The following is a 21,970-nucleotide window of genomic DNA, read 5'->3' as shown; positions in this document are numbered from 1 at the left end:
AATTTATACTCAAACGAGTAACTGTGGGACCATCTTGATCGGGCTGTTCGTTCCATGGATCCGCTGCCGGTATAGATAGTGCAGCTGGCAGTGGCACTGCAGTCGGCATGACTCTACGTCAGTGTTGGTGCCTTTCGGAACCTCATTGACTATCTCCCTCCATGTCTCACAATGGCCCGCACTGTGAAAAAGTGGTTATTCAGGCTTCACATTTATGGGATTGGACAGTGCATTACGAGTAATACGCTTCTTTCTAAAGAACCCTGTAATGTGAATCCTGAAAATCTATCACCAAAGAAATTACTCAGTGGGCAATTTTCTACAGGATCTCCGTATTGAAGACTGAAATGTGTTCACAGCAAATAATTATTTATAAAATGAGTTGGTGGTTGAACCTTCTTTTTTGTGAAAAACAAATATATTAATGTTTGGAACTAAAACATAAGGTTCTACATCTACATATATACTCCGTTAGCCACCAAGTGGTGTGTGGTGGAGGGCACTATTCACGCCAGTCATATCGCCCTCCCCCCACCCCCTCTGTTCCATTCGCGAATTGCGGGAAGGAAAAACGACTGTCTGAACGCCTCAGTACGAGCGCTGATTTCCCCTATTTTTGAGTGGTGATCACTGCGCGATTTTAAGGCTGGTGGTAATAATATATGCTCTACTTCCTCGGTGAAGATCGGATTTCGGAATTGAGCATGCCTTCCGCTTAGACCGCCGTCTATCTGCAAGTGTGTCCACTTCAAACTTTCTATGCGATTTGTATCTCTCTCGCGATGGCTAAATGTACCATTCACGAATCTTGCCGCCCTTCTTTGGACCTTCTCCATCACTTGAATCACACCCAACTGGTAAGGGTCCCACACAGATGAACAATAAGACTGCACGAACTAACGTATTGTAAACTATTTTCTTTGTTGAAGGACTGCGTCGCTTCAGGATTCTACCAATACACCGCAATCTAGAGTTCGCCTTACCCGTTACTTCTGTAATCTGATCATTCCATTTCAGTATCATAGTGAGACGGGTGTCAAGGAAAAAAAAAAACTCAGAATATTTACATAAAACGGAACATAAAACACGGGAAACAATCATCGGAAAAGATGTGCTCACCCAGACCGAAGCGTGGGATGAAGCAGGGTGTCAGCAGTAAAACATGGACAACACAGGAAGAAAACGAGAGAGGGGGCTAAAACAATGTAGCAGATGGAAGTGGCCGGCTGACCGCAAGGAAAAAAAGGGAGGTGTCAGCCACTCTGCAATACACTAAAACCTCCAGCCTAAAAGTTTAGGCCAGAGTCCAGACACATCACAAAACTTAAAAACCCTAGACACACACGAAGACCTTGTTGTCGTGCGCCCACAAAACCCCTCTACTACTACTCTACTACCATTTGAGATCATTTCGAATAGTCACACCCAGATACTTGACAGATGTTACCACTTCCAAATATTGATCATTTATTTTCTACTCGTACATTAATAGGGATTTTCACCTTGTTATACGCAGTAGGTTACACTTACTAATACTGAGAGATAATGCCAGTCATTACACCACGCACTTATTTTCTGCAAATCCTCATTGATTTGTTGACAACTTTCGTGTGCTTCTACTTTCCTGTAGTCCACAGAATCATCGGCAAACAGTCTAATTCCAATGTCAGTACCATCAACAAGATCGTTTATGTAAATCGTAAAAAGCAGCAGATCTATTACGCTGCCCTGGGGCACACCTGAAGTTACACTTGTTTCTGTTGAAGTCACACCGTTCAGGACGACATACTGCTCCCCGTCTGTTAGAAAACTTTCTATCAAACCGGATACGTCATCGGATAGACCGTAAGCGCGCACTTTTTGCAGCAAGCGACAGTGCGGAACTGAGGCCGGCCGCGGTGGTCTCGCGGTTCTAGGCGCGCAGTCCGGAACCGTGCGACTGCTACGGTCGCAGGTTCGAATCCTGCCTCGGGCATGGCTGTGTGTGATGTCCTTAGGTTAGTTAGGTTTAAGTAGTTCTAAGTTCTAGGGGACTCATGACCACAGCAGTTGAGTCCCATAGTGCTCAGAGCCATTAGTGCGGAATTGAGTCAAACGCCTTCCGAAAGTCGAGAAATATGGCATCAACCTGTCAGCCGGTATCTAGAGCCCGTTGTATATCATGCACAAAGAGGACCAGCTGTGTCTTGCATGACCGCTGTTTCCTAAAACCGTGCTGGTTTCTGCAGATGAGCTTCTCAGAGTCTAGAGAAGTCATTATGACTGAACACAAAATATGTTCCATGATTCTACAACAAAGCGATGTCAGTGAAATTGGCCGGTAATTGTATTTATATCTTGTCATTTAGCCCTTCTTTGTATGCTACACTTGTCGTCGTTGAGTGACTGTAGGAGGATACAAGATGACTTGGACGGGATTTGTGTTTGGTGTAAAGGATGGCAGCTAACTCTAAATATAGATAAATGTAAATTAATGCAGATGAATAGGAAAAAGAATCCCGTAATGTTTGAATACTCCATTAGTAGTGTAGCGCTTGACACAGTTACGTGGATTAAATATTTGGGTGTAAGTTTGCAGAGCGATATGAAGTGGGACAAGCATGTAATGGCAGTTGTGGGGAAGGCGGGTAGTCGTCTTCGGTTCATTGGTAGAATTTTGGGAATATGTGGTTCATCTGTAAAGGAGACCAATTCTTGAGTACTGCTCGAGCTTTTGGGATCCCTATCAGGTCAGATTGAGGGAGGACATAGAAGCAATTCAGAGGCGGGCTGCTAGACTTGTTACTGGTACGTTTGATCATCACGCGAGTGTTACGGAAATGCTTCAGGAACTCGAGTGGGAGTCTCTGGAGGAAAGGAGGCGATCTTTTCGTGAATCACTACTGAGGAAATTTAGAGAATCAGCATTTGAGGCTGACTGCAGTATAGTTTTACTGCCGCCAACTTATATTTCGCAGGAAGACCACAAAGATAAGAGAGGTTAGGGCTCGTACAGAGGCATACAGGCAGTCATTTTCCCTCGTTCTGTTTGGGAGTGGAACAGGGATAGAAGATGCTAGTTGTGGTAAGAGGTACCCTCCGCCACACACCGTATGGCGGATTGCGGAGTAGGTATGTTGATGTAGATGTAGATGCAGATAACGTTATCGCTTTGTTTTAGTCTAGCTTCTCTCATGCCATTATCAAAGTGGTGTCTGGATGAATAAATAACTTACTCTTAAATCAGAATGCCTTAAAAAAATTATTTTCATTCGCGAAGAGCGGTGCTTAGACGCAGGGACTTGAAGGCCGACGTGCCTTCCACTATCAAACGCTGCCTTGCACTTACGGCGCGCAGACAAATGCCCGGGCTAAACATAGTGGCTCCGGTGGGGACAGTGGCTTATTGGCTCCTGGGAGGCGTGTAACACCGGAGGGTGATAGCCGCCCTCGGGGGTCCTTATCACGCGGCCGACACGCGACACAGGGTGGTGCTCAGCGGGGGAGTCGGGAAGTTGCGCCGGCCGGTGGTTAATTAATGCTAATAGAGGCGCAAGACGCCACCTCCGATGCGAGGAGCGGAGCGGCCACGGCCGGACGCCGCTCACGCGACGCGTCTCCAGGAGGCGCCACCCGCGGCTGGCCTTCACTTAACTGAGGGCCCTTACGTAAGCGCTGCCCACCGCGCCCTCCGCGGTACTATTCCGGGCGCAAAGCCGCTTACTGGCTATATATAGACCACGCCGTGCGTGGAGACCTCCCCACAGGGAGGCTACCACTTTCTACAGCCGCTGTCCCGTGGAAGTGTACGTCCGACATTTCCGCGACGTCAGTCGTTACGTCACATCTACACGGAAAGTGAGGGAGTTGGTAAATGAAAGTGAAAATTCGGCACCTTTAATTCTTAAGGTAGGAGAGAGTTTGAGAGGTGTTCCTTGTCTTGAGAGGCATTTATTTTTCCAAATTTTACATTTCATGATTCTCAGCAGGTAGCTGTAGTCTGCGGAATAAGCCGGCAGTGAGCAGTAATCCGTTTCCCAGAGGCAGAGGTAGCAACCGATCCGTATCGATTCCTGATGAATTACGAGGGTGGAGGTGGAACTCGAGCCTGGAGCACAGAGCTTATTCGACAGTAAACACAAAGGGGAACCGCGAGTGTTCTGTAGCGAAGTGTCGATTTTAATTTTATTAATAATTAAAGTCCTCTTTTGACATAATTGGTACTAGGAGGAGCCTATGTGTCATCAAGGCTTCACTACAATAATAACAGTGGACAGAAAATTAGTAAATGCAATAAACAAATAAATATTGTCTACTTACAGAAGAGGTAGGAAGGGCTATGAATTGTTACGATATAAGCAAGAGACTTCGACTGTGCACCAAGCTCGCCCAGTCGGCGGTAGGACAATAGTCTGAGTCTCCTCATACGTACGTGAGAATCGGCGATAGAATGTATCCAGATACTGTTCCTTAATAATATTCGGCTGTACAATGCTCCTGGAAAGTATGAACTCTGTGGCAGGAATCGTTTTCTAATACTAAACTCATACTATTTTACGGTGTTTACAAATAAACGCATCGTAATGGCACCCCAGGAACTTATTTTATCGCGTCTCCAGGTCTGCTTTTCTGGACATCGTCCATGAGAACGTCATAGAGTATTTGTGGGAAGAAAAACTAGACGCCGATTCACAGAGTTACTCCAAGGAAGGATCATCTCTGGAGGGAAGGCTTGACCAGTATACTGTACGTCACTCATACTACTTTCTACAGAATCACGACTGAACTAAGAAACTTGTATGGAGGGTGAAATACGCGATAGGAGCTTGCAAGTTGGATATGACTGGGTATGGGGGTAAAACTGGGCACTTTCAGAGCTCTGTTACAAGTGCTACCATCAGTCCGATAACGCTCGGAACTACTAGCAGCCGATATTTAGGAGAACTGTAGACAATAATAGTTGGCGGACGCCTGATCCTTTACGTTCCAGACTTTTTTTTAATTTTTTTACGGAAATTTCCCCTGATGCTGTCCAGAAGTAGGTTTTTCAGTGTATTTATATGATACACTTAATGCGAATGCTAGCTTTCCAGCCCCAAGATTTGCATAATTTTACAATGGTGTACATGGTTAAAAAAAAAAAAGGTTCAGATAGCTCTCAGCACTATGAGACTTAACATCGGAGGTCATCAGTCCCCTAAAACATAGAACTACTTAAACCAAACTAACCTAAGATTCACAGACTTCCATGCCCGAGGCAGGATTCGAAGCTGCGACAGTAGCGGTCGCGCGATTCCGGACTGAAGTGTCTAGAACCGCTCGGCCACACCGGCCGGGTACATGGTTCTGCCCCCACTTGAGGAGAGAGAGAGAGAGAGAGAGAGAGAGGTACAGACAGAGAGAGAGAGAGAGAGAGAGAGAGAGAGAGAGAGAGAACCACAAGGCACATGCTGTTTCTCAATCTTCTACAACCGAAAAGTTTCCAGAAGCAAAGGATGATTTGTGAAGCTGCTGCTGGGACTTAGGAAATGACGTCTGATGGACTGGTTGCGAGTGCTAGAACTTTTGATACGTGATTGTCATTCTCTGTGTCACTAAAGCTTTTTATGCCTCCTCCAACGGTTGACTTGGTACATAGTGCAAAGGACATACTAGTAGGAAAAAGGAAAAAGAATAATAGTGACCTTGTTCCAGACAATTAATTGGAAGATAAAAAAAAAGAAAAGAGGTAAGAGGTAGAAGAAAGAAAAACAGAAAACTAAAACTTTTTATGGGTCAGAACATTAAAGGGAAAGCCGTAAAAAAGGCGAAGAGGCAGAAAACGACACTTGGACGACAAGAGCGGCTAAAAAAAGAAAAACATTTTCTTCGACTTCATCACGTGAAGAAGACCTAGACGAATCATGCATATTTCGTAATAGGCGACATTGCTACTGTCTGTTTTTTATTATGATGCTTTACTGAAAGTTTTGGCCTTATTAGTGCAATATTTCGAAAATTTAATGCTTCTTGTTAAAAACCAGTTTAAGTACTTAAAATGTATGCCTATTATGATATCCCTTGTCGCTTGGTAGTAATTTTAAAGATTTCTATACTTTATTATACATTAATTGCAGTAGAAAGAAATTTTTTTCGGGTTTAAAAGTTTTTCCTTTAACTGAAATTGGTGTCTAATTTTACCGCACGGTTGAAGCAAAAGCAAGTACAAGAGGCGATGAGAAACTTTGTGTTTGAGGGGGTTCCTACAGCCTACATGCAACGTTGCTCGATTCCGATGTAGTTATATAAACACCAACAGGTCGACAATGGATCCGTCTTTCCAACGTTCACTGGGAAAATGCGGAAATGTGACCCAAGGCTTCATTGTTACCAAATGCGACCAAATAGAACCAGCGTTCTGTTATTCTTTCCTTGGCTGCCGAAGGGCAGACACCAGTACACATCCGTTGGAAAACGAAGAATGTGTACGGGACATCATGTCTGTAGAGAGCCACAGTTGTGGAATCGTGCACCAAGTTGCGCGCTGGTCACGATTCTACACATGACGCTGGCCAATCTTGGTTGCCAAGGCTGGCAAGTGGGAGACACTCAATCCTGATCTCTCTCCATGCCATTATCAAGTCTTCGGTCTCTAAAAAAAATGCCTTGAAGGGTCGGCTAACTGCTGGACAAGGACGTGCAGCAGGCAGTTAAGGACTACTTGACGCAGCAGCAGGAAATGAGACGGGCATCTTCAATTGTTGGTTGGGGGCCGGAAGGGGGTGTGGGTGGGAGATGATGGCGTCAGTGATCATGACCATATTGCCTGATTGGAATTTTTTTCTGTAGCGATTCTCGATTTTACGGCCTTCGGATGAAAAATTTATTGATTGTGGAGAAAAATTGTGTCACCAAATTTTAACCCTGGATATTTGATGCTAGTAGGAACCAAAATTACTAATGTTGTGTACGTCGACAACCTACCATTTTTAAACAAGGGAAATCGGCGCCACGTGCTCCGATTGGCCGCTGCTCTCCAACCGACTAACGGCAGCAGGGCAGTCCACGGACAATCGGAGCGCGTGGTACCAAGATTCCGTGGTAAAAAATGGTACGTTGTCGACCTGCACAATATTAGTAATTTCGGTTCCTACTGGCATCACCTATCCAGGGTTAAAATTTGGTGACACAATTTTTCTCCATCCTATATATAGATATCAAAAAATAGTTCTGCATCACCGAGAGTTCCGGAACCTGTAACGTTTTCACATGTTCGTGCCACCTTATATCATGTATTCGCAACCTTCTGCACTAAGCGTTTTCTTGAGGGCAATAAGGGGACCATAACCTAACAGCGAAAAATTTCTGTACCGCAACACCGCCCCCTCCGTACTATACTGTTGACACTACACTTGCTGGCAGGTAATGTTCTCCAGGCACTGGCCAACCACTAAACCTTCCATTGGATTGGCAAAGTTTAATCTGCCAGGAAGTTCCATACAAGAGAACACTCCGCTACAGAAAAAAATTTCATTCTGGAAACGTCCCCCAGGCTGTGGCCAAGCCTCGTCTCCGCAATATCCTTTCTTCCAGGAGTGCTAGTTCTGCAAGTTTCGCAGAAGAGCTTCTGTGGAGTTTGGAAGGTCGGAGGCAAGGTACTGCCAGAATTGTAGCTGTGAGGACGGGTCATGAGTCGCAATTGGGTAGCTCAGATGGTAGAGCACTTGCCTGAGAAAGGCAAAAGTCCCGAGTTCGAGTCTCGGTCCGGTACACAGTTTTAATCTGCCAGGAAGTTTCATACCAGCGCACACTCGACTGCAGAGTGAAAATTTCATTCAGGGAACATAAACATTATTTCGCCCTTTTTATTGCTAATGAAAACCACCATACAGCGAGACCATCAGAGGTGGTGGTCCAGATTGCTGTGCACACCGGTACCTCAAATACCCAGTATTACGTTCTCTTGCAATGATGCATGACTGTATTTGTCGTGGAATACTATCCACAAGTTCATCAAGGCACTGTCGCTCCAGATTGCCCCATTCCTCAACGGCGATTCGGCGTAGGTTTCTTAGAGTGGTTGGTGTGTCACGTCGTCCAAAAACAGCCGTTTTCAATCCATCCCAGGCATGTTCGATAGGGTTCATGTCTGGAAAACATGCTGGCCCTTCTAGTCGAGCGATGTTATCCTGAAGGAAGTCATCGCAAGATGTGCACGATGGATGCATGAATTGTTGTCCATGAAGACAAATGCCTCACCAATATGCTGCCGATATGGTTGCACTATCGGTTGGAGGATGGCATTCACGTATCTCACAGCCATTAAGGCGCCTTCCGTGACCACCAGCGGCGTACGTCGGCCCCACATAATGCCACAGCAGGGGACCTCCACCTTGCTGCACTCGCTGGACAGTGTGTCTAAGGCGTTCAGCCTGAATGGGTTGCCTCCAAACATGTCTCCGACGATTGTCTGGTTGAAGGCATATGCGACATTCATTGGTAAAGAGAGCGTGATGCCAATCCTGAGCGGTCCATTCGGCATGTTGTTGGGCCCATCTGTACCGCGCTGCATGGAGTCATGGCTGCAAAGATGGACCTCGCCGTGGACGTCGTGAGTGAAGTTGCGCATCGTGCAGCCAATTGATCACAGTTTGAGTCGTAACACGACGTCCTGTGGCTGCACGGAAAGAATAATTCAACATGGTGGTGTTGCTGTCAGGGCTCCAGCGAGCCATAGTCAGTAGGTAGCTGTCATCCACTGCAGTAGTAGCCCTTGGGCGGCCCGAGCGAGGCATGCAATCAGCAGTACCTGTTCCTCTGTATCTCCACCATGTCCGAACAACATCGCTTTGGTTCATTTCGAGACGCATGGACATTTCCCTTGTTGAGAGCACAAAATAACAATGCGGACGCGATCGAATCGCGGTATTGACCGTCTAGGCATGGTTGAACCACAGACAACACGAGCCGTGTAACTCCTTCCTGGTGGAATGACTGGAACTGATCGGCTGTAGGAGCCCCTCCGTCTAATAGGTGCTGCTCATGCATGGTTGTTTACATCTCTGGGTGGGTTTAGTGACATCGCTGAACAGTCAAAGAGACTGTGTCTGTAATACAATATCCACAGTCAACGTCTATCTTCAGGAGTTCTGGTAACCGGAGTGATGCAAACCATTTTTTGGTGTGTGTATATGTATATATTGATTGCTTACTTTGATCTAACATCTGTCTACTGTCACGTTGTTAAATACATAAAAGATCTCAATAACCGTAATCTGCAAGCCTATTGGTAAATGAAAATAATTTATATGAATTAAAGTTTCAGGTACACGGTTTTGTACTACACTTGTCCAGTGGTGACCACTAAAATTACAATACCACGAAAGTGGCATAACAAATGCCATATTTCGTGCTGTGTGTGTGTGTGTGTGTGTGTGTGTGTCTGTGTGTGTGTCTGTGTGTGTGTCTGTGTGTGTGTGCGTGTGCGTGCTCGTGTGCGTGTGTGTTTGTGTGTGTGTGTGTGTGTGTGTGTGTGTGTGTGTGTGTGTGTGTGTTTTCGGTGCAGTGCCGACGTTGCGGCTGCAAAACTCCAATTCCGGTTTTCGTTTTCAGTTTCTCTTTTCTTTTTTCTCTTTCCTACTTTTCTTCCGATCCAAAATAATTCTTATGGTGTCAGGAGGTTAGTACTACAGATCAAATTATTGAAATCTTCACCATACAAGTTATTAATTTTACATCCATGATTTATTTGAGAGCTCAAACTTTCGATCTAGTGAGTCGTTTCGCAAGAGAACATTCAGCCGCGACGTGATAGTTCCAGGTCCACCAACGTGGACAATTGAGTGGATATACTAAGTGAAAGAGAGACGTACGAGTATAATATGACCAAAATTCGTTCGGATACCTTGTCGCGAAATCATAATTCAGCCGAGTCGTGGTCACGCATACATTCGTAAAAATAGATGAGAGTAACGCTATGATCCATCAGTGTTAATTGCAGATTACCAAATGTCAAAACATGTAACAACATATTCAAACAGTGAATGCTACAAGATTGTGCTCCAAGTAATCGAACTGAGTGATTAACACCTTAGCAGCAGACTTCAGCGTACTTCCATTAATAATTATGTCTGTTATAAGACAATATCAGTTTTCAGCAGTGCAGCCCAATTTGCAGATTTTTATTAACAGATTACACTTGGATCTTACTAGATAACATTGGAAATCATTGTGTGAACTCCCTCGGGCATGGATGTGTTTGATGTCCTTAGTTTAGTAAGGTGTAAGTAGTTCTACGGTCTAGGGGACTGATGACCTCAGAAGTTAAGTCCCATAGTGCTCAGAGCCATTTTCTTTTCTTTTAATGAACATTGCATGATAGTAGTTTCGTTGGCAGTGGGAGTAGGATGAAAACAACCGCCAAGGGGAACCACGTATTCAATAGAAGCACCTACGTTTTATGTAACAGTGTGAGCAACAACAATAGTGACCTTTTATAGATAGTTTTAACGCCTGAGCGTGGTACAAGTTTGATCGCAGCTACGTTAAGAAAGAACATCTTTTTCAACATATAATAGGCCATAAATAAAAGGCAAGTGTATCCAAAACAGTAACACGTAATTAAATGTTACGTGCACTTACGCTTACAGCAACGACTGAGGCATTTTTCATACCTATACAGTCACATAAATATGACCGCGTCAAATGATTCTCCCACCAAATGCGAATTGCGAAGAGTTATTTGTTTCCTGCCAGCAGAAAGGAATAGGGCAGCAGAAATTCATTGAAGAATGAGCCGAGTGTGTGGAGAAAACTTTGAGTGTTACTGGCTTCTGAAACTGAAGACCTCGTTCCAAAATGGGGGTAACTTAAATTTTACAAATGTGACGTCGAAGGTAGACGGTTATTTCATTAATGTCATTGGCCACGGACGTTCAGTACAAAATATACATCAACATCGCTACTCTGCAAATCACACACTCGGCAGAGGGTTCATCAAAATACATTCACACTAATTTTCTGTATTCCTCTCTAGAACAGCGTACAGAAAGAACGAACACCTATAGCTTTCCATGCGAGCACTGTTTTCCCTTACTTTATTACGATGTTCGTTCCTCCATTTGTAGCTCGGTGTAAATAAAATATTTTCGCATTCGGTGCAGAAAGTTGGTGATTGAAATTTCATGAGAAGACTGCATTTCGGAAATCGTTAGGGAATTCAATATTCCGAGATCCACAGTGTCAAGGGTATGCGGGGAATACCAACTTTCAGGTATTACCTCTCACCACGGACAATGCACCCGCAGACGGCCTGCATTTCAAGACTAGAAACGCTTTTGTTTCATTGATGTCCGCCACAAATCTCGTATCAGGTCCGGCCACTCTCTCCTCTACTTCTCGTTAATACAAAACGTGGTGCCCTACTTTGAACTTTCTGTGTCTACTCCGTTAATCCTGTCTGTTAAGGATTCCACGCCATGCGCAGTACTACAAAAGAGGATGGACAAGCGTAATGCAGGCAGTCTCTTTAGTAGATCTGTTCCAACATATAACTGTTCCGTCAATAAAACGCAATCTTTTGTTCGTGTTCCCCACAACGATTTCTGTGTGTTCTTTCGAATTTAAACTGTCCATAATTGTAATTATCAGGTTTTTAACAGAATTTACGTCTTTGGATTTGATGAATTTATCGTGTAACCAAAGTTTAACGGATTTCGTTTAGCGTTGATGTGGATGACCTCATACTCTTTAATATTAAGGATCAACAGCCAATTTTCGCACGATACAGATATCTTATCTACATGGCTCTTAAGTGATTTTGATCTTCTGATGACTTTACTGGGCGATGAACGGCAGGATCATCTATAAACAACCTAAGACGGCTGCTCAGATTGTCTCCTAAATACTTTATGTAAATAAGGAACAGGAGAGGTCCTAAGACACTACCTTGGCGAAAACTATCGTTTCTGTTTTACTCGACGTCTTTACTACGAACTGCGACCTGTGTGACAAGAATTCACGGATCCAGTCGCATAAATGAGGCGGTATTCAATAAGCACGCAATTTGATTACAAGCTGCTTGTGAGATACGGTGTCAAAAGCCTTCTGGAAAACTAGAAATAAGGAATGAACTTGAAATCTTTTCGATAGCAGTCAATTCTTCGTGTCGGTAAAAAGTGATAAGGGCATAAGGTTTTAAGGCTTATATATGTTATAGGAAAAAGTCGAGTTATCCTCTTTTAGCACCGTGGTGCAACAACGACTGCATGAGCATTTCCAGTAGGAAACTTCGATCGCCCGCCATACCATCCGTATCTAGTGTAGTGATTTCCATCTTTTCCCTGAAGTGTAAGCAGTTGCTAGGAGGGCAACTCTTTCAAACTAACGAGGAGCTTCAAGATACTGTGAAGACTCCTTTCAGTTCATTGGCAGTAACATTTTATAAAGAGGTTAGTGGAAAGATTATCCACAGATGTGAGAACTGCCTCAATCGTTACAGCGATTATGGCGAAAACTAAATATAACTCAAGGTAACTTTTACTAATAAGACAATTTTTATTTACACTTTTCTTTTGTTTATGGCCTATTGAAGGTCAGGAAACCTGCCCACATAGATAAGAGTAACGTCATCTAACGTTCAGGCATTACCTCTCACCACAGACAAAGCACCCGCAGACGGCCTGCATTTCACGACTGCGTGCGACAGCGATTGCACAGAGTTGTCAGTGCTGACAGACAAGCAACACTGCGTGAAATAACCGCTGAAATCAATGTGGGACGACCGACGATAGGACAGTCCAGTGAAATTTGGTGCTATTGCGTTACGGCAGCAGACGAACAGCGCAAGTGTCTTCGCTAACACCACGTCACCTGCAGCACTTCACCTGGGCTCGTGATCTTGTCGGTTGTACACTAGAGTGGAAAACAATGGTTTGTAAGTTGAGTCCAGTTTTCAGTTGGTAAGAGCTGGTGGTAGGGTTCGGATGTGGCACAAACCAGACGAAGCCATGAACCCAAGTTATCAACAAGACACTGTGCAAACTGGTGGTGGCTCCACAATGTTGAGCTGTGTTTACATGGAATGGACTGCATCCTCTGGTTCAGGTGAACCTATCATTGACTGGAAATGGTTATGGCCGGCTACCTGGGGACTGAGCCGTGTGGCTCGATCAGCGATATTCCCGCCGCCGGTATGGGTCGTCATCTTTCCGGCGGTGTGCACAGAGCGCTCGCTGGCGCCACCTACCGGGCCGATCGGGAGCGAGAGGAAAAGCTGAGGAAGAGATGGTGATTTTGCTTTAGGACGCCGAGCAGTAACGGTGTTTTGGGAACTATGGCGGACAGCTAACGTCCGGTGTCAGCCAGGAAGCAAGGCACGTCCAAAATGGGCTGTTTACCCGGGTGATGGCGCGGTGGCAAATATCGCCAGCATGGGAAGAGACGTTACTGGGAAGCCGTTAGTGCTGTTTTTCCGCTTGCTTCATGTCTCCTGGCATCGGGATCTGCGGCGACTTGATTCGTCGATCAAGCACGAGGGTAAGGGCCTTGCTTGTTCTATAAATTGTGGTTGGAATCAACTACCGGGCTCTGTGCCGTTGACTGTATTTTCTTGGGCCGCCGTCGCTACTCCTACTGAGTCTGGCCTACAATGTGTTGATTTTAATTGGTTTAATACGTAATGTTTTAAGGTGTTTGTGGTGTGATCATTAACGTTTACGAGGGCCTGGAGTGCTGAGACATTCCATTGTAGATCCCTACTGTCAAGGTTTAACACCACCACTGGAAACAGTTTGCAGGCCCCTATTTAATATAAATACAATAACCAGGCGGTGCTTAAATAGGGGCCTGCAAACGGCTTTCAATGGTGGTGTTAAACCTTGACACTGGATATATTTATTTCTGAATTGTAATAACATTACTGTTACGTTTCTGTTTGAACTAAAAGCTTGTCTGAGAGACACGTGTACAATTTTGAAAGCAGTAGTTTCCTAAATTCTTACCAGTTATTGAGAGGCCAGTTGATGAGTGTTTAATGGCCTAAAACGGATTCTATTGATGGTGGAACTAGAATTCCTTCAATGACAGTAGATTGATATTGTAATTAATTTCATGTATTAATTTTACTGATGTGTTGTAATGAGTTATTATGTTTCTAGTTATTTAAGGCAGATGCCACTCTGTTGTAGATACCCACTAGTTCTGGGATCTTCTCGTGCCCATTCGTGACCGTTGCTGCTCCCCTCTGGGGGTCCATGTCGAGCCTGTACTGGAAACAGCTGAGCGGGCGGGCGTCCGTTTTCTGAGCGTAGTTGTTGAATCTCACGTGCTTGTTTGCTCACATGAAATTTTATATGTTATATGCTAAATTAACTGAAATAGTTTGCTAATAACAATCACTGTCGCAATGAAGGAGTACATTATTTATAAAATTTAACTCATTTCAGTAAATGTGTAATTGGCCATAAGTGCCACGTTTTTATGAATGTTTAAAACTGAACTAATTTTATTTTCACCAATGGTAATTTTTAAAGATGTGTGGTAGTTTTATACATGTGATGGCTTTATTTGTCAAGTCCTCTTGTTTAAAGGTACCAAATAAAATGTTAGGTGCAACTGTCGATGGTGATTGCCTGATGTGTTGCTTTGGTCCACTCCTACCACCCTACAGCCTACTGTGCTGAGTTTGTATCGTTGCGTAAGAGGTGTAATTACATGTTGTCTCGACACTTCAGAGACCATTCATGAACTTCCTGTTCTCAACCAACGATGGCATTTTTATAGATGACAACCCATCACATCATCAGGCCACAATTGTTCACTATAGATTTGAAGGACATTCTGGAAAATTCGAGAGAATAATTTGGTCATCCAGAGCGCCCGACATGAATCCCATCGAATATTCATAGGACGTAATCTAGAAGCCAGTTTTTGCACAAAATCCAGCACCGGCAACACTTTCGCTGTTGTGGACGGCTATAGAGGGAGCATGGCTCAGTATTTCTGCAGGGGACTTCCAAAGATTTGTTCATTCCGCGCCGAGAGAGCAAAAGAAGGTTGGTACGATATCAACGGCTTTTGTCTCCTCAGTGCAAATAATCCTTTATTCAGTCATTCCACTTGATCCCTCCGTGAACGTGAACAGGTCTTTAATTATTCCATCTTGCCAGTATAGTCACTTAGGTGCATCTTCTTCTTCATGTAATATTCTGGTGATGTATCGGCAGGTGTGCGGCGTGCACCCACCACACGGAAGACACACCGCTGCGCTGGTATCTCCGGTATGTGAGACAAACTGAAACGGCAGGGTGCTGCCACGCCGTGCACACGGGCTGCCACCACGTCTTGTCTACTGCGGAAGGTCGCAGCGTCCCAGCGGTATGCGATGGCGTTGTCCGGAGTCGATCTCTGGACCGATATTAAAGACCAGGGGCGGGTCGCAGACGCTATGTTGGCTGCCTGGGCTGGGCAGATTGGCAAAGGTCCCTCCTCCGTGGCCCAGTGACGGCAGAGTTCCGGTGTGTATTCGTGAAAATATCTTTGAAATTATTAACAGTCGCACAAATAAATGTGCAAGTGCAGTCTCCATGACAACGACTCCTCGTAGGCTCTAGACCGCTTTTGTTGTCGTCTACAGCCGCTTGCGGTTCACAGTTGAAAGCTGTAAAAAGTGATGCTGGGTGTCACTGATTTCCCGAACTTGACTCCAGTGGGGCAGTGTCCTAGTGGTAAATAACAAATGCATTAATACTTCACTCCATGATGCATCAATTTTTCACACATCTCACATTTGATGACGTTATATCTCTCGAACTGTGTGTTGTACACTGAAACACCAAAGAAACTGGTATACGCATGCTTATTCAAAAACAAAGATCTGTAAACAGGCAGAATACGACGCAGCTGTTAGAGTGGTCACTGCTGCTACAATGGCAGGTTAACAAGTTTTAAAAGAGTTATAACGTGATGTTATAGTCGGCGCACGAGCGATGGGACACAGCATCTCCGAGGTAGCAATGAAGTGATGATTCATGTACGACCATTTCACGAGTGTACCGTGAATACAAGGAATCCGTAAACATCAAATTTCCGACATCGCTACGATAGGAAAAAGATCGTGCGAGAACGGGACTAACGACGACTGAAGAGAATCTTTCAGCGTGACAAAAGTGCAACCCCTCCGCAAATTGCAGCAGATTTCAATGCTGGGCCATCGACAAGTGTCAGCGTGCGAACCATTCAATGAAACATCATCGATGTGGGCTTTAGGAGCCGAAGGCCCATTCATGTATCCTTGGTGACTGCACGACACAAAGCTTTACGCCTCCCGTGGGCCCGTCAAGACCGATATCCGACTGTTGATGACTGGAAACATGTCGTCTGGTTGGAGGTGTCTCGTTTCAGATTGTATCGACCGGTTGGACGTGCACGAGCATGGAGACCACCTCATGAATCCATGGACGCTGCATTTCAGCAGGGGACTGTTCCATCTGGTGGAGACTCTGTAATGATGTGAGGCGTATGCAGTTGCAGTGATAAGGGACCCCTGATGCGTCTAGATTTGACTTTTACATGTGAGACGTAAGCATCCAGTCTGTTCACCCGTACCATTGTACATTTCGAAGGACTTGGGCGATTCGAGCTCACTAGTCACTGGCACACATTGTTAAACCAACAATGCTTCGCCACTCCATTATAGTCTAGAAACTGTTAGATCACTGAGGTTGGTAGCAATCTGAAACAGACCATAGTCGACGTGAAGTGTTCCCGAATGGAGCCGACTTTTGACGATTAGTCGTCGGGGATTTTGGGGGGGGGGGCGGATGGCGACCAACTTGTGACGCCCTTACTGTAGCTGTTGTATTGGGGGCTCACAACTTATTGATATATGTAGGTTCCAAAGGCACGAGAGAGGCAGTTCTGACATTGCGGTTAATAATGGAAGCAAGACTAAAGTAAAATCAAGATACGTTCATATCATTTGAAGACCTGGGAAAGGCTTTCGACAGTGTAAAATGGTACAAGATGTTCGAAATTCTGGGCGAAGGAGGGGTAAGCTATAGGGAGAGACGGGTTATATGCAGTATGTACAACAGACAAGAGGGAAAAAAATGGCTCTGAGCACTATGGGACTTAACTTCTGTGGTCATCACTCCCCTAGAACTTAGAACTACTTAAACCTAACTAACCTAAGGACATCACACACATCCATGCCCGAGGCAGGATTCGAACCTGCGACCGTAGCGTCACGCAGCTCCGGACTGAGCGCCTAGAACCGCGAGACCACCGCGGCCGGCAACAAGAGGGAATAATAAGAGTGGACGACCAAGAACGAAGTGCTCGTATTGAAAAGGGTGTAAGACAAGGATGTAGCCTTTCGGCCCGACTGTTCAATCTGTACATCGAGGAAGAAATGATGGAAATAAAAGAAAGGTTCAGGAGAGGAATTAAATTTGAAGGTGAGAGGATATCTATAATACGATTCGCTGATGGCATTGGTATCCTGAGTGAAAGTGAAGAAGAATTACATGATCTGCTGAATGGAATGAACAGTCTGATGAGAACAGAGTATGGATTGAGAGTAAGTCGAAGAAAGACGAACGTGATGAGACGTAGTAGAAATGAGAACTCCGATAAACTTAACATCAGGATTGATGGTCAAGACGTAAATGAAGATAAGAAATTCTGCTACCTAGGCAGTAAAATAAGCAATGACGGACGGAGAAAGGAGGACATCAAAAGCAAACCAGCAATGGCAAAAAGGGCATTCTTGGCCAAGAGAAGTCTACTAATATGAAATATCGGCCTTGAGGAAGAAATTTTTGAGAATTAAGTCTGGAGTAGTGAAACATCAACTATGGGAAAACCGGAACAGAAGAGAATCGAAGCGTTTGAGATGTGGTGGTACAGACGAATGTTCAAAATTAGGTGGACTGATAATGTAAGCCGGCCGGTGTGGCCGAGCGGTTCTAGGCGCTTCAGTCTGGAACCGCGCGACCACGACGGTCGCAGATTTGAATCCTTCCTCGGGCATGGATGTGTGTGATGTCCTTAGGTTAGTTAGCTTTAAGTAGTTCTAAGTTCTAGGGGACTGAAGACCTCAGATGTTAAGTCCCGTAGTGCTCAGAGCCATTTGAACCATTTTTTTTTTTTTTTGGTAAGCTAAGGAATGATTCTCCCCAGAACCGGAGAGGAAAGGGTAAGTGGAAAACTGATGAGAAGAAGGGACAGGATGATAGGACATCTGTTAAGACATGAGGGAATGATTTCCATGGAATAGAGGGAGCTATAGAGGGCAAAAACTGTGTAAGCCAGAGATTGGAATACGTCCAGCAAATAATTGAGGACGTAGGTTGCAAGTGCTACTCTGAGATGAAGAGGTTAGCACAGGAGAGGAATTTGTAGCGGGCCGCCTGAAACCAGTCAGAAGACTGATGACAAAAAGAAAAAGGTTAATAATTATTAAGAACGGTTCATACGCGGCCCTACGTGCCCTACGTGCCTCCCAGTATTGGCTCTTGAGGAAAGAAGTCTGACGACCATTGGTCTCGAGTGTGTCGATGACCGGAAGGTGTGGCATAACATAGATCACGTGACACTGAGCTGTGTCCCTGTTCTGATGCTCCTGCTTTGACGACACATGAGGTCATCACGTTTTTCCGTAACCAGCACCTGGTGTCTGGCTGTACCCTCGTTGCAGTTGTGGGCTCCGACTTCTGCCTCAATTTCTCCTATAGTTTTATCCGTTACTGCTCGTATGGCCCGTGCTATTCTGGCCGACCTCGATACCGAGAGTGGTTGGTGGTTGTCCTGGCCAGCAGGTCCTCCCGATGCCTTATCCATTGAAAGCATCTGGTGATGAGTTCCCGAGAGATTCGTCGGCCACTATAATTGATGAAATCAGGCAAAGAGTTGAAGCAACATGGAATGAAATCCTAGCTGAAACTTAATGAGCTCTCGGGCAGGAACCATCGTTGCTACAAAAGTTACAGTAATTTTTTTCACACCATTCACCCCCCCGCTCCAGTCATCTACATATTAATTTTCTTACTTTGCTGTAAACAAACAACAAATGAAATTTCGTTGTCTGCTATAGTGCCTGCTCTTGCACTTTTAATAGCTATCAGTGTATTTTATAGGGTATTTCTCTGGCGAAGACACAGTTTTTCATGTAAGGACACAGAAAATGCATTGAGTTGGGGACAGTTCCGGAAACACTGCCGCTGGTCTGTGGTATAATAGGCAAATTTTTGTAGAAATTTTATACCTCCTGTCATTTTTCGTTATTGATTTCCAGTTTGTGATTGTTGCTGATGTATCACAATGAAGCATGTAGCCATCCGGAGTGACCTCTTTACACAGAAAACCCACGATTTCGCTTCTATAATACCAGCTACCTTATCGTCGCACTTCTTAATGACGTTTGTGAAATAATAATCTTTCTGTGTTTCGTAATGAACGGGGTGATTACACCTTCCACAGAATACATATTCAGGACAGGAAACACTAGTCCGAAACCCTATTGTAAACACGACCTCTTAATCCACTTGTTATACTGTTGAATTTATTTGGATACTTCTCAATCACTTTGAAACGGTAAATACATATTATTAGGAATTACTTCATTAAGAGTGGCAGCTACCTGTATGGAAAAAATACGCTGATTCGATTGCAAGAGTGAATATGTAATTATTCTAATTGATTTCGTTTCCTTTAAGTTGCTGATCAAGTTGTGACGATATTTTTGTTATCCTTTTAAGAGGGAAACGCTCCTTGACATCCAGACACACAAAAATTTCACTACATTTATCAACATGAATCTTCAGTCATTTTCAGGTTTGTTACAGTGTAGCACCTCAGTGTAGTCGTCGTGTCTGCTTGCCTCAACAACAAAAATGATTTTTCTGGGTTTCTTTAGGATTTAAATATTTATAGTAAAACAGCTTCAGCCACATTAGATACAGCCTATTTCTTTTTATTCTACAGTCCATTTCGGGAACTCGTCCCAATATCCAGTGAATCATACAATTAATGACGTCAGGCGAATGTATCAGTTAAATAGTCCTTACGCTTTAATACTAGGTAAGTTATACAGAATAAACAAACTAAATTATTTTTAGAGGGTTAAGGCAGTATGAGGATGATCCCTATAGCATGATTGATGCATTTCATAAAGATCTCTTAACTGGCTGTTGAATTAACTAAATATATCTAATGTAGTTGAGGTGGTGTTAATGAAAATATGGTCTTTGTATTAATATATGTGACACTCAAGAATTAACGTGGTGCATATCTTTACGTTTCTGAGGCAAAGGCACAATGTTGGTTAACACAGGCAGATTTCGATTACAAGACTATGGATTTCCGTGTGATTTTAAATGTGCGGATTCAGTGAAGCACTTGCAGGGACTTCCCAGATCGGAAGCTACCTTTTTCATCGAGCTTTCTGTACAAGAGCGTGACATCACCGTATGTCATCAGCACAAACGAACACAATCCTGAATTAAGCCTGTAGCGGATATTTTCATTCAGAAGATAGTGAAGTGATCGACATGAAGCCTAATTAGTAACTGTCGCTCCTTGTAACTCAAGCGAACTACACACCGCCTTTTCAGCGTATTTCTAATGTAAGTTTTCACTTCATTGGTCATAAATGGTATTAGTTGAAGGACACAAAAAATTGCAAGGTCAGATGAGGTCTCCCCACTCTAAATCTTTGTGAAACAATACTCAATACATTTTCCAGTGTTATTAAATAATTCCAAAAACGTACTAATGAGAAAGAAGATTCTCATGATGACACATCTGAGTAAAACGTTTTCATATTTCTTGTCACATCAATTTTTAGTAAAAACTCAATCTGCTGGCAATTTCTACCGTCGTCTTCATCAGAGTAACTGTTTATTTTTTTATGATTTATATCATGCTGTGTGTGTGTGTGTGTGTGTGTGTGTGTGTGTGTGTGTGTGTGTGTTTTGTGTTATTTTTAGTTTTGTAAGCTGAAATAGCTGGTTGTCTTGTGCGATGTTCGGATCACAGCCTCTTACAAGGGCCTGAAAAGTATTTGTGTGAAAAGCTAGTAAGCGAAGGATGCCACACTCCTCGTAGAGTTCAATCCACAAGTCCACAATTCAGCCCGCTGAAACTGGAGTGGAATGATCTAACTCTCCAAGAATAAAGCAGAGGAGTCAGGAACCACGACGATAAAAAAAAGTCTACTGTCGTTCAACTGTGCACTATGTTTTGCCAAAATTTCACACGTACAAGAACTAGTTTTGAAATTCAACAAAGCGTTTTGCTATCGTACTCAGAACTCGACGCACTAAAGACGATTTCTGCTCTTAGTTCCTAATTACTTAAGAGAAATTCTTCATAATAAGCTACCTCAAACACGCTTCGGTCATAAATGGTGTACGGATCTCGTGTTGCTTCGTAGATCCCAAGGTCGTCGGATCTTACGCTCTGGGGTTGATAAAAAATTTCATCGATATCCCTCCCCTGGGAGAAATGACCCGCCACGTAGTAAGAAGAGTGAATGCGGTAGCTCCACAGTTGTTCGAAAAGGTAAGCATGATAGTCGTGCGTACGGTGTGGAGCACAATGAATATTTGTCAATGGGAAACGTAAACTTTGAGCCTATACCTAACTGCAGAAAGTACTTCGATGTTGTTTCTATATGCATGTGTATATAGTTGTAAAATCGGAGGGTTGATTTGAAAATTAGAAGTTTGTAGCCTTATGCGTAAGTAAAAATTCATCCACAATTTTTGTCTTAATAAATATACAAGATATCCTCTATCGAATCACTCTGAACTTTTTTTGAAAGATCTTCTATTTGTGGCATTGGCCTGGTAACACTTAGTTCACTAGTAAATCTCTTACGTTTTCCATTTTTTAGATCTGAAGTGAGCGCCAGAAACTTTGAAATCCGTGTGTGAAAACACTTCTGAATAAACTTTCGAACAGAAGCTCATCCCACTGCTGCGGTAATCCCACATCTCCGTTTGATTCTATG

Source organism: Schistocerca serialis, chromosome 2 (assembly GCF_023864345.2).
Source record: "Schistocerca serialis cubense isolate TAMUIC-IGC-003099 chromosome 2, iqSchSeri2.2, whole genome shotgun sequence".
Classification (NCBI taxonomy): Eukaryota; Metazoa; Arthropoda; class Insecta; order Orthoptera; family Acrididae; genus Schistocerca; species Schistocerca serialis.
The sequence above is the reverse complement of the archived record's forward strand: the minus strand, read 5'-3'. Positions refer to the sequence as shown.